Source organism: Eschrichtius robustus, chromosome 10 (genome assembly GCF_028021215.1).
Source record: "Eschrichtius robustus isolate mEscRob2 chromosome 10, mEscRob2.pri, whole genome shotgun sequence".
Classification (NCBI taxonomy): domain Eukaryota; kingdom Metazoa; phylum Chordata; class Mammalia; order Artiodactyla; family Eschrichtiidae; genus Eschrichtius; species Eschrichtius robustus.
The window spans coordinates 72,396,631-72,409,719 of record NC_090833.1 but is presented as its reverse complement, the minus strand read 5'-3'; positions in this window follow the sequence as shown (position 1 = coordinate 72,409,719).

Sequence of the window (13,089 nt, the reverse complement as noted above, 5' to 3'; positions counted from 1 at the left end):
GAGGTGTGCCCCTGGCCACCAGAGGGTGCTCTACAGAGGCGGTGAACCATAGCAATGGAGAGACAAGGGGGAGACTTCAGAGCCCTAGGTTTGAATCTCTATTCAATTTTGACTTTAGCCTAGTTGCCCATCATTTTAGAACATGAGACATTAATAATAGCTGCTTTGCATAATTGTTAGGCTGAAATGAGGTCAGTGAGTGAGAGCGCCAAGCTCTAGGACTGCCATAGCGTTGGTTCTCCATGGGGTCCCTCTTTCTCTTTCTTTCCCCTTCCCCCCCCACACTGAGTTTACTCTCTTGGCTTGGGTCAAGAGAGCCTTCCTACAAGGTGACTGTTGGTCAGAGCAGGACCATATCCCTTGCCCTGTTTCAGGGTCCCCAGAATCTCAAGGGGTTGTCACTCTAAATATAGCTTTTGGATGAACACGGAAATTCAGCCAGTCAGCAGCTCCTGGTGGCTTCACAAAAGCAGTTACTGGCAGGGAGCCCGCAGTTGGAGAGCGTGGAGACAGGAATAGTACTCAAGGCTAGTTCAGGACTCTTTCCTCCAATTTCTGCTGCCACTGCACATGTGGGCACAGTTGGGGATTAACTCTTCCCTTCTTTCTGGAGCATAGCCACAGTCTCCAAACAGGAGCTGAATTTCAGGTCCTTCTAGAAAAGCCATTTTCCTTCGCTTAATAAAGTGGCACATTAAACCCATCTTATGTACAAAACCTTTGTTTACTGTTCTTGAATTAGAAGTATTGACTGCAGGCTTTTCAAGTTGATTACCAGGTTGACCTTGTGTATCCACTCAAGTGGGTTTGGTTTATATCACCCCCAAACTGAGACTTAGACCTCTTGAAAAAGCACGGATTCTATTTTAGCAGACACTTGCTCAGTTATTCCTCTGGTTACTTTTAGGCATGGTTACTGCCTTGTTATGCTTTCCCCAGCCACTTAGCTCTGTTGTAGGTGATATCAGATTTCATTGCGTCTGTTTCAGTTCCTAATTCCTTAGTCTGCCCTTGACAGAAAAGGGGAAGTCTCTGTTCCCTCACCCCGCTGGCTAGTGGCAGTTGACATAGGTCATTGGCTTTCTGTGTCCATGTGATGCTCCAAACAGCCTTGTGAGGCAGGCATTATAACCCTATATCACAGATGAGGAAGTTGAAGTTTAGAGAGACTAAGTTATTGTACTTGACCAAGGTCAAACAGCAATTCAAGGCTCCTTTAAAGTCACAGTATAAATCATTTTACAAGTTAAAAATACAAGAAAGTATATTTTACTTAATTGTCACTTCTTAGAAGTAGAATCAGTCAGTCAGTCATGTTGATTCAGCACCCACTACTCAAAAGGGTGCCCTAGTCCCTGACCAGGCTCAGTTCTGGATTTACCTCAAGAAAGGCTTCTATTACCCCCTTAAGGCTAGTCTGCTGGCACCTCCCTCCACCCCCCACCATCTCCTCCACATCACCATGTATTTTTGCATCTCCACACTGTGCTGTAATTGCCTGTTGGTCAGGCAGCCCCTTTAGATTGTGAGCAACCTAATGGTGGGGTAGGGATGGGTCCTGTTCATCTGTCTGTCCTAACACTGGACACAAGACCTGTAATATAGTAGCTGATCAGCAAATGTTTGTTGGATGGAAACAAAGTGCTCAGAGAGCCAGCCAGCTAAGTCTTAGGATGAATGAATTCCAGATTATTTAAGTACAGACGGGCCAACAGGAATTTAGCACAAAGTATTAGGAAACAGAAATCTCTCCTTTTTTGAAACTATAATGGACCCACAGATGCCCATACGGAAAAGATTGTTGAATTTTTTTTAATGGAGTTTTATGGATATATGTGAACGCAAAGTTCACATTGTGTCATTCTTTATCCGATGCCTTCTCTAAGGGAATGTTGGTATGTAGCACCAATCAGTAAGCATTGTATGCTAGACAATTTCTGGGAGATACCAGGGAGTATAGGGGGTTGCTTGCCCTCCTCAAGATTTGTGCTAGGACGTTGTCTTAGTCTGTTCAGGCTGCTGTACAAAATACCGTAGACCAGATGGTTTATAAACAACAGAAAGTTATTGCTTACAGTTCTGGAGGCTGGAAGTCCAAGATCAGGATGCCAGCATGGTCGGTTTCTGGTGCAGACCCACTTCTGGGTTGCAGATCCCAGCTTCTCTTTATACCCTCACATGGTGGAAGGGGCAAGGGATCTCTCTGGGCCTCTTTTATAAGAGCACTAATCCCATTCATGAGGGCATCACCCCTTATGACCTGATCACTTCCCAAAGGCCCCACCTCCTATACTATCACCTTGGGGGTTAGGATTTCAACATATGAATTTGGGAAGGCCACAGTCGATGTATTTTTCAAAGCACTATCTCAAAATGACGAAAATTGTTCGCATCAGTCAGAAAGGGACCTGAATAAAAGATGTCCTTCTCTGGGTTTATACAACTGCTCTAGGATTGGGTTTTAAGTATCAACATAAACCTGGCCAGATTCTGAAGAGGGACTCATGCCAAGTTGTATTAGTTCAGCAGTTTGTCATTGGAGTGTCTGCATCCTGTCTGTCACCTTGGTTTAAGAAATAAACATGGAAGCCTCAGGAAACTGAATATCAAGAAATCATTTATGGTGCTAGAGTGTGATTTCATTCTCCTTATCATTTTTGCCAGGTACCTGCTACACTGCTGTGGAAACGGAAGTAAACACTGTCCCTCTGTTTGGCACAGGATCTTGACATATATTTATTTGCAGAGGATTGATTGGGTCTAGAGTGTTTCATTATCACCAAGGGTTTCAGGGTTTGAAGTGTATGTCCTGTTAGGATAAAGTTTTTAGGACCAAGATCAACTGCTTGCTAAGAGGCCACAGGAAGAGCCTCTCATTTTTAATAATGGCCTTAAAGTAGAGTCTACTAGGGTCTGTGTGTAGAAAACATGCACCATGTGGAATAAAGAACCGTCAGTATTTATTGTTGGCAGAGTCATGTTCTGTCTCTTTGTTCTCTTTACAAACACAGATTGTTTAGAGAAGAAGACTGACTTATGGAGGAGTCTGACCATCTCATGCACTTCTACCTTTTGGCTTCATAGCTGGGGCTAAAGACATCTGTCCTCCTGCTATTCCAGGCATTTATACCCTTGACCAGCTGTACTGTGAGTTCCATAAAGGTGGCAACTTATCTTTGATTGCTTATAGAGTTCTCCACCTATTATAACATTCTGAATACAGAGAGGTGTTCAGTAAATATGGTGGCCAAATGACCAAGATATTTGGAAACACATTTTCAGTGGAGACACAATGTCAATATGACCTTTATTCTATAGTGAGGAACAGACAGTAACTGAACTATTGTTTCCGTAGGTGTTCTGGTTTACACTAGTTGTTTTGCCCTGCCCTCCGTTCCCATCCCTTTCTGTTCTTTCCCTTCCCCTTCCTTTCCCTTCCCTGTCTTTCCTTGCCCTCCCTCCTTCCTACCCTCTCTTTTCCTTTTCAAGAAAATATATTTGAATTGATCCAGAAAGATTTCTTAAGGAGATGAGCGTTGAGAGTTTAGAAGAGCAAGATGCAGGAAAAAGACACAGGTTCCGCGTTGTTTGCCTCTCAATCTTTGAGTTTTAGTTTTGGTACTTGTAAAATGGGGATATGATACCTATCTTGTGAAGTTGGTCGCAAGAGTTAGAGATCTGAAAAGTGCCTGACATTATTAATAATTGGCATCAAAGGAGCTCAATAAATGGTATAAATTACATTGTTGATGAAAAACTTGGAATGGAAATTTACAACCCTTTTTTTTTTTTTTTTTTTACTAAACTGAATACTATGTTAGTCATTTTACCAAACTCTTTAAAAAGGCAGTAGAGTACCACAGCATGGCCCCAATTCCCATCCCAAGAATGTCTTCCATACACTTTTGCAGCTGACAGGAACAGACCCCCGCAAGGAGCACACTGCACTTTGTGGTGTGCGAGTAACTCAAACTGTAATCATCTATCTTCTCACAACATTATTCATTAAGTGTTTTACATTTTTGAGTGTGATAAACCAAATTCTTCTTGGTTCTAAATGAGTGTTTGGAAAGCAAATATTTAAATCCCCAATATTTGACTGTATATGGGTGGATCTCTGGGTGAATGACAAATGTGAAAGTTGCTGTGAAATATTAGCTGGATCCTTAACCTGCAGTTAGAAACAAACAATTGATGGAGAACAAAGGCCTTACCTATTTGACATGCTTTAGCCTTTGAAGGGTAAATATGACAATGAAAGCGCTGAGCATGATTATTCAGAATAAGAAAAACAAATTTCTCAAGCCTCATTTTCTTAATTACCAGTTTTCAGATGATGTGACTTTGACACAGGATATTTCTACTCAGTGCACGTCTCAAAATATCTCGTACTAATATAGCCTTTCATTCAAACTTTTAAAAGATTTGATTCATCAGAAGGGAGTTTGCTATAAGAGAAGGATATGGAATTCAGTGATGGGCAGACCTGAGTTTGAAATACGGCTACACCATTACTAACAATGTGATCTTGTGGTGTAATAGAAAATAAATATGTGGTCTTTGTCCACTGTTCCTAAGGCAGAGCTACTAAAACCCTTGGAATTTACTGTCTTTTGTATGCTACTGAGATGACTTGTGGGAGAGGGGAAGCCCTAGATAGTCATTAGAGGGTTAAAACTTTCATCCCTAACCCCTCAACTTCCTGGGAGGGAAAGGGGCTAGAGATTGGGTTCAGTTACCAATGGCCAGTCATTTAGTTGATAGTTTTACAAGAGGTAATGAAACCTCCACAAAAACCCCTAAGCAATGGGGTTCAGGGAGCTTCTAGGTTGGTGATACATTGATGTACTAAGAAGATGGCAAGCTGCAGAGGGCATGGAAGTTCTGCAACACCTTTCCCCTCTCCCCGTACCTTGTCCTACGCATCTCTTCCATTTGGCTGTCCCTGAGTGGTGTCCTTTAAGTACAGCATTTTCCCGAGTTCTGTGAGTCCTTCTAGGGAATTATCAAACTTGACAAGGAGGTAATGGGGACCCCTGAATTTGTCATTGGCCGGGCAGAAGTGTGGGTAGCCTAAGTACCCCATTTATAGGTGGCATCTGAAGTGGGGGGAGTCTTGTAGGACTAAGCCCTTAACCTGTGGGGTCTGCACTAACTCTGGTAGTTTGTGTCAGAATTGAATTGATTGTTGGACACCTAGCTGGTGTTGGAGAATTGGTGTGGAAAAATGACATGTGTTTGGTATCAGAAAAAGAAACACAGATCTTAAGGAAGTTTTTTTGTTTTTTTTTGTTTTTTAACTACAATGAACTTTGTTTTATAATCTCTCTAAAAAAACGGGGGGCATTATAAAACCTCAAAGTGTAGTACCATGTTTGTTATTTAGTAACTGTACATAAATGTTAACTCACCTGCTTCATTTTTCCACCTGATTTTTAAGGAAGTGTCAGACATCTGTACTGTACTGTTTAGAATGTGGTGGAGAACATGGCAAATAAATGACTTATGGCTCTAAATTACCTAGTGGAGATATGGAAAGGAAAGCTATGGAAACTTGACATGAAATAGAAAAATGTAGAGTTATCTTTCAAAGTACATTAACAGTTTAACAACAGATTGACCTAAATAATAACTTGATAACTTGAAGGGAAAGTTCTCATTGCATGTTATCCCAATCTTGTTGAACTTTTTTTTTTTCTTTTTCTAATGACTTGGATGCAATTATGAAGGGCTTGCCTGGCAGATATATTAGGAGAGAGAACATGTGTGTTTGGTCAGTGAGGATATGAAATAATTCTTCTTAGGCCCAGAGCTATGGACCAAAATCAAAAGGGCAGAATTTCTCTGCAAAACTTTTAATGCGTGTCTTGACACTAAGGCTTGTTGTAGATCCCTACTCTGGTGTGGTCAGAGCCCGTCCAAAGTATTGTCTCATAGCAGGGGCTGAACACTAGGACAGAGTGCCCAGAGAAGAGCAGCTAGGTTGAAGAAGGGGGTGGAGGAGGGGGAGCAGTGGAAGCTACACCAGTTAAGGAAGAGTCCTAGGCCCTGAATTCTTTGACTAAGAGAACAGGTATCTTGTTGATTTATTTAAATGGCTGTCATGTGCAAGGAGAGACAAGCTAATTGTGGTCACTCTAGAAAACAGTATTAGAACAAATAGGTTTATAATACTGAGAGATAAACCCAGTTCTAATTAGGAAAAAGACTTTTCTGATAATTGGAGGAATTCAAAAGTTGAATAGGCCACCTCAGAGTGGAAAGCTCCTCATTGCTGAAAATTTCCTACAGAGGCTGCATGATACAATTGAAAAGGAGGCTGAACAGGGTCTCCTCTAATTCCCACTCTACGAATCCTCTGAATTATTTTTAATATGTTGAACCACATTAAGAACAAACAAAGACAGACATTTATAATTCAGCTAACTTCGGCAAATCCAACTTGTTTAATTTCTATCCTATATTAGATTCCCTTCCAAAGACAGGATATCCTGACATACAATGGGTTCAGTGCACCACTCAAGGCATGTACATTCTCGTTTCTTGATTGACTTCTCCCTTGAGCTATTCACTACTACTAATTCACCAAATCACTGTCATTGAAAGCACCTGTCAATGAGTGATCATTCCCTAAAGAACCTTGCAGTGAAATATATGTTCTTTTATTGATTATCTTACACTGTTTTCAATGTATGTATATTTAGACTTTTAAAAAATGGGGAGGAATATTTGTTGAGGCGGACAATGCTAGTTGCCCATCCAGTATTCATTTCTTCCTTCTTCCTTGCTAACAGAATCCAGATATTTTTCCCAGCTCCAGAAAAGAGAATCACTTTCCCAGGCTTCCTTGCAACTGGGGGTAGTCAGGTGATACTGATAATGAGATTTAACTGGAAGTCAGCTGGGGACTTTTCAAGGCCCATTCTTGCCTTGAGCATGGGTTCATGACTGGAGCTATTACAGCTATCTTGAGACCATAAGGGGAAGGCTAAGAGAATTTTAGAGACATCAACCCTGACATGGCTGGGCCATTGAACAAACTTCAACAGCTGCCTTGCTCTGGACTTCTTGCTATATAAAGACAATAAACACCGATTTATTTGTTTAAATCACCACTTTTGTGTTTTCTGCTACTTGTAATTGATAGTTTTCCTAATTGATCATTTGACCATGGCCTTTATTCAACTAAAAGAGCTTTGGCCAAGTGCTATATGAAGTGCCAGTCACTGGATACAAAGGTGAATGACACATGGGCCCTTGAGAGATCTCAGCCTCAGTCTCAAGGTCTAAAAGAACCTTGGGCAGCAGCCTAATGTGAAAAGTTAAACGCTCGGTGTCTTCTTTCCATTTCTTTTCCTGTGTGCTAGAACTGTGAGATGGATCCACTAGAGGGATTAGAGAACAGCTGGGTCAGGAAGAGTGGCCTGGGATAACTTAACACCTGAACTCTGCTCTCATCCTGTGTTGCTCTGAGGGTGTGGTGCTGAGATTTTGGTGGCATCGGTACTTGGTGCTTTAGCTGTTGAGAGAGAAGAGATGTAGGTAGTGTTTACATCGATTTGATGAGATAAATATCAATTTTCTGAGTACTTTATTTAGCTTTATTTATTTAAAAGGTACTTTACCACTGTAAACTGTGAATAAGATATTTAAAGATTTCTGTTTAAAAACCATACTTTTTGTAAGGTGCGTTTTTGAAGTGACAGTTTATTCCCAAATACCTTTATGATTGTATATTAATTTCTTCAGGGAAGATGATAAATAGATTCTTTTCAAAAATTATATATAAACCATATGCTTAAATACCCTCTAAAAATAACAATTTTAAGAGAAATCCTAAAATGGAAATACACCAGGTTATCATCTAATGCCATTGAACGTTGAAATTTTGTGTGATCAAGATCTTCTTTCTACTTTTCTGACTTTATTCTAATTTTATTGTAATTAGGAAGTGTTATTTTTATACTCTAAAAAGCATGAGTGTAAGGAATTATGTACCAAGTCATGACAAATGGATTGACCTAGAAACAGCAGAACCATTTTTAATGTATTTATATAAACAGATCTGTGTAATTATCATTAAGCATCATAAGCAGATAGTGCTAAAAAGAACAGTTCTGTTTACTCAAATTGAAGTTGAATTTTATTACAATATACAACATAGTAAGTTAGATCACATTCTAAAGAGAATGAGATAATGGTGACATGAAAACCGTTACATTTAGTTTATCTGTATATTATGTATCTGTGCATTAATACCTACCTATTTATTAAGCAGGTGGTGCTACATATCCAAAGCTTTGGTATCAGTAACCTACAGATGCTGACACCTTGTTTCTGGGACCTTGAAAACGGAGAGGAGACTATATTCTCACTTATCCTTTTTATGTAATAAATTCCAGAATCTTCTATTGAGTGAGTCTTTCCCTGAATTTGATTCCTGAATTGAATTCTTGATCCTTGAATCCATAAAGCCACTCTAAGATCATCATGAAATCATGTATTTTAGAGTTTGAAGTCCAAACTTTTAATTTGAAAAGATTAAAAAAAAAAATAGAGGCTTAGTGATAAAAAACATCTTATTCAATTATTTTTTAAACACTGATTTCACTCTTCCCTGAGGTACAAAGATGATTGAGTGATGGGTCCTGCATTACCAGAATTTAGTACTGGGGAGTGGTTCCAGTGGAGGAGAAACAGGTAAACTTGGTTCATGGAAAACCAAAGGAGGAAAAGGGTCCCATGTTAAGACTAAAAATATCCATTGATGGCAAACGTGGCAGGAAGGAGTCACTGGTGACCTTCACTTGAGTAGATTTGTCAGAAGGGTGGAAGCAGAAATCAACTTGTGGAGGAGCAGAGAGGGGAGGAAGTGCCAGCACTGAATTTGGGAATCTTCTCCTTCAAGGGTGAATGGGGTGCTGGGACCAGAATTCAAGTCTTCTGACTCCCAGGTTGTTACTCATTCTACTAAAGCATGTTGAAAGTTTAGTGAATGCAGAATTCCGTCCAGGTTAGAATTTAATATGATTTTATATTCCTCAGGAAGAGCAGCATGTTCGATCTTTATAACCCCTTGACGGAGTTCATGGACCTTGTTTCCTAACCACGCGCCAGGCCCCACAGCAGCCGGCGTGGAGGGCTCAGCACAAACAGGGACTCTAGTTTTATGTATGATTTACGGGTTTATGTGCATGGTCATCTTCCAACCCCAAGTAGTGTTTTATTTTCTCTAAGAGTGAACCACAGACCTCTTTTCTGCCCCTGCAAGTGCATATACTTACAATGCATGGCAGTTCCCACTCTCTCTCTCCTGAAATTTGGAAAGTTTAGCTTATTGGCCAAAGTTAAGCCAGTTAAGCTAGTCACTTCCAACAAGCCATGCCCTTCCACTCCTGTCAAATTGTCTATCCTCTCTAAAGCCCAAATTCCCTGATTACTCCACCATTCCTTACCTCTGGTTCCTCCAAATAGTAAAGCTCCTCTGGATTTTTTCCATTGTGCACTCAGAAACGTTTCCTTGCTTTGTTAACAATTACTTACACCCCCAACCTTTTATCAAAATGCTATTCAGCAAGAACTTAAAATCTTCATCTTCCTCAGGATAGTTTCTGCCAAATTGTTCTGCCATGAAGGTTGATCTTCCCATCAACCCCCAATTTCTGGGACCAGGAAGGAGGGTGGCCACTCTCCCGAATTTCCAAAGAATTTCTAGGCCACTCCAGTCTCCCTCATTTGAAACGTCTCCTGCTTTGAGGATCGAGTTTCCCAGTTCTATACCCTCGACCATGTTCCTTCAGTGGTGTCCACCGGTGTGCCTCTTTTCCACTGAAACTTTGAGATAGGGGTGTAGAGTTTTTTCCTCTCGTGCAAGCTCTCTGAGTATCACTCTGTCCCCAGCTGCCGAAGAAGCCTGCAGTGCGAAAGCCGATGCTTCCGTTGGCCACACAGGCATTTCTGTTCCCAGAAACGGGAATGGAAATTTTGAGCCGGACTGTGAGGGGGAAGCCAGTTCTGGGCAAGCCCTGTATGCTTTCAACAGCATGCTGTATGCCAAATGGCAGATCCTAGGTCACTTTCTCTCTGAAACAGCCCTGGGGCTCCAAGGAAACAGGAGACTTTTCACATAACTCCAGCTCTGTTCAGGTGGGCTCTTCAACTCTCCTGGACCACAATGAGAAAAAGAAGCTGTTTGTTTCAGGCTGCCCCCAGGGCTCAGATGGAGCACTATAGTATGACAGCAGGTTTTGAAAAGAGCAAGAATATTCCAGCTAATCAGGGAATAGTTGATTAGCAAGTTGAAAACAAATCTTTCAGTAATAATATTATTAATAAAGAAAAGCCAGCGAGTTCCAGGAGGCTCTGATAACAAAGCACGAATATGTTACAGTTTTTGGTGAAAGGAACTCAAAATAGTTTTCTCTGTAGTGTCAACTGCTTGTGAGTCTGCCTTTTCTCTCGCTGCTCAGCATTATCTGTGTTGTGTCAGTTAGATTTGACCTGTGAGGGAAGATCTTTGCCTTTCATTTCTGCCAGCTGCAGGAGTTTCTTGCTGGGCAGTGCTTTTGCTTCATCCCTTTTAATGGTTGACCAGAAAGATAAGTGTTGGAGGTGAAAGAAGGAATCATCTTATTCAGAAACCAGAATAATTCTGAGAGTCCATTGAATGGAGAGGCCAGAAAAAGGGTCTGCCTTGGACCTTCCCTATCTTGTTGGCTTTTATTATCCAACAGCTGGACTGGGGCCGGGGGGAAAGCAAGGAAGAGACAGTTTTCTCTCCTGAATTTTAAATTTATCTCTCAGGCACATACAGCAATTCCAAAGAGAAAACAGCTCTTTAAAATGTCCTAAGCAGACAACTAAAAAGCTTGAACTCTAAGTTCTAATTTTAGCTTTGATTTAATTCATACATGTTATAGCCAGAAAGAGACTTAGGGGTACTCATACAACTGAACCTGTCCATCTTTTTTTTTTTTTAGAACATCTTTATTGGAGTATAATTGCTTTACAATGGTGTGTTAGTTTCTGCTGTATAACAAAGTGAATCAGCTATATGTATACATATATTCCCATATCCCCTCCCTCTTGCATCTCCCTCCCACCCTCCCTATCCCACCCCTCTAGGTGGACACAAAGCACTGAGCTGATCTCCTGTGCTATGCAGCTGCTTCCCACTAGCTATCTATTTTACATTTGGTCGTGTATACATGTCCATGCCACCACTCTCTCACTTCATCCCAGCTTACCCTTACCCCTCCCCGTGTCCTCAAGTCCATTCTCTACGTCTGCGTCTTTATTCCTGTCCTGCCGCTAGGTTCTTCAGACCATTTTTTTTTTTTTTTTTACATTCCATATACATGTGTTAGCATATGGTATTTGTTTTTCTCTTTCTGACTTACTTCACTCTGTATGACAGTCTCTAGGTCCACCCACCTCACTACAAATAACTCAATTTCGTTTCTTTTTATGGCTGAGTAATATGCCATTGTATATATGCGCCACATCTTCTTTATCCATTCATCTGTCGAAGGACACTTAGGTTGCTTCCATGTCCTGGCTATTGTAAATAGAGCTGCAATGAACACTGTGGTACATGACTGTTTATGAATTATGGTTTTCTCAGGGTATATGCCCAGTAGTGGGATTGCTGGGTCATATGGTAGTTCTGTTTCTAGTTTTTTAAGGAATGTCCATACTGTTCTCCATAGTGGCTGTATCAATTTACATACCTACCAACAGTGCAAGAGGGTTCCCTTTTCTCCACACCCTCTCCAGCATTTATTGTTTGTAGATTTTTGATGATGGCCATTCTGACCGGTGTGAGGTGATACCTCATTGTAGTTTTGATTTGCATTTCTCTAATGATTAGTGATGTTGAGCATCCTTTCATGTGTTTATTGGCAATCTGTATATCTTCTTTGGAGAAATGTCTATTTAGGTCTTCTGCCCATTTTTGGATTGGGTTGTTTGCTTTCTGGATATTGAGCTGCATGAGCTGCTTGTATATTTTGGAGATTAATCCTTTGTCAATTGCTTCATTTGCAAATATTTTCTCCCATGCTGAGGGTTGTCTTTTCATCTTGTTTATGGTTTCCTTTGCTGTGCAAAAGCTTTTAAGTTTCATTAGGTCCCATTTGTTTATTTTTGTTTTTATTTCCATTTCTCTAGGAGGTGGGTCAAAAAGGATCTTGCCGTGGTTTATGTCATAGAGTGTTCTACCTATGTTTTCCTCTAAGAGTTTTATAGTGTCTGGCCTTACATTTAGGTCTTTAATCCATTTTGAGTTTATTGTTGTGTATGGTGCTAGGAAGTGTTCTAATTTCATTCTTTTACATGTAGTTGTCCAGTTTTCCCAGCACCAGTTATTGAAGAGGCTGTCTTTTCTCCATTGTATATTCTTGCCTCCTTTATCAAAGATAAGGTGGCCATATGTGCATGGGTTTATATCTGGGCTTTCTATCCTGTTCCATTGATCTATATTCCTGTTTTTTGTGCCAGTACCATACTGTCTTGATTACTGTAGCTTTGTAGTATAGTCTGAAGTCAGGGAGCCTGATTCCTCCAGCTCCATTTTTCTTTCTCAAGATTGCTTTGGCTATTCGGGGTCTTTTGTGTTTCCATACAAATTGTGACATTTTTTGTTCTAATTCTGTGAAAAATGCCATTGGTAGTTTGATAGGGATTGCATTGAATCTGCAGATTGCTTTGAGTAGTATAGTCATTTTCACAATATTGATTCTTCCAGTCCAAGAACATGGTATATCTCTCCATTTGTTTGTATCATCTTTAATTTCTTTCATCAGGGTCTTGTAGTTTTCTGCATACAGGTCTTTTGTCTCTTTAGGTAGGTTTATTCCTAGGTATTTTATTCTTTTTTTGCAGTGGTAAATGGGAGTGTTTCCTTAATTCCTCTTTCAGATTTTTCGTTAGTGAATAGGAATGCAAGAGATTTCTGTGCATTAATTTTGTATCCTGCTACTTTACCAAATTCATTGATTAGCTCTAGTAGTTTTCTGGTAGTATCTTTCGGATTCTCTAAGTATGGTATCATGTCATCTGCAAATAGTGACAGTTTTACTTCTTCTTTTC